This window comes from Xyrauchen texanus, chromosome 36 (assembly GCF_025860055.1).
Source record: "Xyrauchen texanus isolate HMW12.3.18 chromosome 36, RBS_HiC_50CHRs, whole genome shotgun sequence".
Taxonomy (NCBI): Eukaryota; Metazoa; Chordata; class Actinopteri; order Cypriniformes; family Catostomidae; genus Xyrauchen; species Xyrauchen texanus.
In genome coordinates this window covers 25,039,434-25,042,506 of record NC_068311.1, presented here as the reverse complement: position 1 = coordinate 25,042,506, position 3,073 = coordinate 25,039,434, and the positions used below count along the sequence as shown (strand labels likewise).

At 42.1% G+C, this 3,073-nt stretch overlaps 1 pseudogene; it reads right to left on the bottom strand.

Annotated features, from left to right (window-relative positions):
- Positions 1–427: 427 nt before the first annotated feature.
- LOC127630193 (mRNA decay activator protein ZFP36L1-like) lies at positions 428–3,073 on the bottom strand (annotated as a pseudogene).

Genomic DNA, 3,073 nt, shown 5'->3' with positions numbered 1-3,073 from the left:
TTAGATATGGGCAGTTCTCAGAATGGCATACTTGTACCATATAAAAGTTGTTAGAAAGCTTACAATCTTTTACAGATCGAAGGTCATTTATTAAACTTCTTTGCTGGCATATGTCATGCATTTTGGAACTCCGGTTATTGTAGAATAGGAAATAAACTTAGGACAAATAGAACCACAAAGAACATTGTTCATTAACAAGGTTTATTTTCAGTACAAAATGAGGGGCAGCAGGATGAAAACTCAATATATTAAACTTAATACAAATGTTATCAAAAACACGTTTTCTATAAATACAATAAAATAAATAAAAAAAAACTAACTTAAGTTACTTGCTCTCCATCATGTAACAAGGCCAACAGAGGCATGTCAGAAAAAGAGATGCAAAAAGTGACCCATAACAACCAACCCCCCAAAAAAAAAAGCCACTGTCACATTTAGTAATAATTTGATTTGCCTAAACTCACAAAAAACATGAACAGCTACACAAACCAAAACTATTCATCATGTCAGAAGGCTCTACATGGAGTGAGTTGCTCCAACTGTGCACTTCCAGAGGCCTGCTTAGACATATTCAAACTTAAGGAAAGTCTGGGAACAAACCAAACACTGACCTTAAAAGCAGCAGGAACATCAAGATTATTGCTGGCTAACATTTCATAATAAATCCTAACAACATCCAGTAAATGTGCATAAAATAATTGTATACAAATCATGAAGTTTGGTCTCTTTTAGAAAGATTACAATGAAAGTATCAAAAATTGAAAAACCTTAAGACTGGGTTAGAACCTCTCTTTGGCCATTTTGGTACAATAATATTTTGTATTAGCCGATTGCTAAATGCATCTTAAAACTTTTACTCATCTTGATACCTGAACTTTACGGTTTTATGCTCCCCCTTATCTTTTCCACAGAAGTCATCAAAAATAAAACATGGCGATCAGTCTACTTAAAAGCACAATCAAATCTCAGTTAAAGAATAATTTCAAAATTCAGTACTTTCAAACAGCATGTTTCACTCGGAGCTTAACTAAAATGTCAAGTATTGGCCACATAATACAGTAGTTATCCCTCAATATACAGTTGTCCAAATGTGGAGCCAAAGAAAAAAAAAAAAAAAAAGTCTACAGGAATAAGCCTGTGCCTGAGGTGCTGCCCTCATTGTAGATTCCATCATCAGGTACTGAAAGCTGGCTGAAGATGGGGAGTCTGCGCCCACTGGCTTCCGGTCCACTGGAGCATTCAGAGCCGCTCAAACTACTGGATGAGCTGCAACTGCCACCCTCATGGTCTGAGAGCGAGGTGTGGGATAGACTCCTGAGGCCTAGAGAAACCCCACCAGTGGGGCTCTGCCTCAGACAGGCCTCAGCCTGGGAGGGAACGAGCTGGGTGGGTGACAAAGTGGGAGTCAGTCCGGAGTGAGAGTACCCAGAATCTGGTGAGGGCAAAAATGGAGGATGGAGTTCCCGTGCCTGGTCCAGAAGGGTGCTGGGATCAATGTCTGGGAAGGCAAGGGAGAGAAGGTCAGAGATGGCTGTCGACGTTGGAGTTGAGGCAGAAGGTGCAGGAAGGAACAAGGAACCAACAAGAGGGGCTTCTAGAAGCTGTGGAGTTGTAGGAAACCCAGAGAAGCTGAAGCTCTGTTTGAGGAGTGGAGGTCGCTGGACCGTTGGATTGGAGGTCTGGGGTCGGGCATGTGCGAGATCATCTTCAGTGTTGTGCACAAAGTGGCAGCGGATGCCGTAGGGGCAGAAGCCAATGGAGTGGAAAGTGCGGCAGGGTTCTGTCTTATATTTGGGGTGGCGATTGAGGTCTCGGAGCTCTTCGGGCCCATGGGCAAACTGACACTTGCCACCATATTTGCACACCCCTCTTTCGGCAAATGTGCGGCATAACTCGGTTTTGTAGCGAGATGATGTGGCTGTAATGGAAGATGTAGAGCCAGAAAAAGTCATGGTATCTGACAGGGCTGAAGGCTGATTGGGTTCTGCAGACGACCAGCCCAGACTTTCAGTGTTTGCCTCCACCATGCTGACAGAGCTCCAGACCAGAAGGGCATCTTGCACCACTTTGAGGGAGATGATGCTTTCTGGGTGCCCCAGTAGCTTGAGTTCATGAATCCACTCTCCATACTGTCAAGAGAAAGTCCTGAACCACTGGAGGAAGGTGTGCAGGGACTGTCAGGCTTTCTATATCCAACAGCAGCATGTGAGGATGTTGGCTCTCTGACATCAAGATTTAAAAGGTGCTGTAAATCGGGGAAAATACCAGAATGTTACATTACAGACTAGAGGACAAACATTAAAACTACTTATAACCACTGGAAAGCAGCACGTGAATTGGCATTGGTGCGATAAGCCAAAGCCCTCAGATGAAATACCGCGATTTGGGTTTGAATTAAAAAAAAAAAAAAAAGGGGGTTCCATTCTCAGATTGTGCCAGTTAACATTCAGACTACATTAACATGAATTAAAAAGAAACGCGGTTTGCAGCGCAAGTTTTTGTTTACTTCTAACTCCAACAGCTCGTTTACATTTAAGAAGCAAACAAAACTGAAAATATTTAAGCTTTAAACAACAACTCTTAAAAAGTATTTCGTACTTGCATTATGTTTTTTGCTAGTTGATCACTCACTCACTCACTCTCTCACACTCACACACACGGCGATCCCTAATGGCCCACGTTCCCGCTGTTTGAGAAGTAGCTAGTCATCTGGTTGACTCGGTAGCTCAATTTAATCGTGCATTATTGTGCGTTTTCTGTAAAATGCATTCTGTGAGGCAGCTTTTATCCACAAATGCATTCATAATTTAGCATATTTAATTGCTTCTAGTCTTGTGGTCGAATTCATTATCGTAAATAAAGCATAATACGCAGCGTGAGATAGCCTCAAAACAAACACACTGTCATCATTCACTCATTTAACACTGCATTTACCTTGCATATGACATCATCCAAATTAAACGTGTAAGATGGCATAGTCCTGTCTGACTAACACGTTATTTGACGATTATCGAAATCTCGCACAACTCCCTCGTAGTTTTTGGTGAACTCCACGCACACTTTCTGCAGCAAC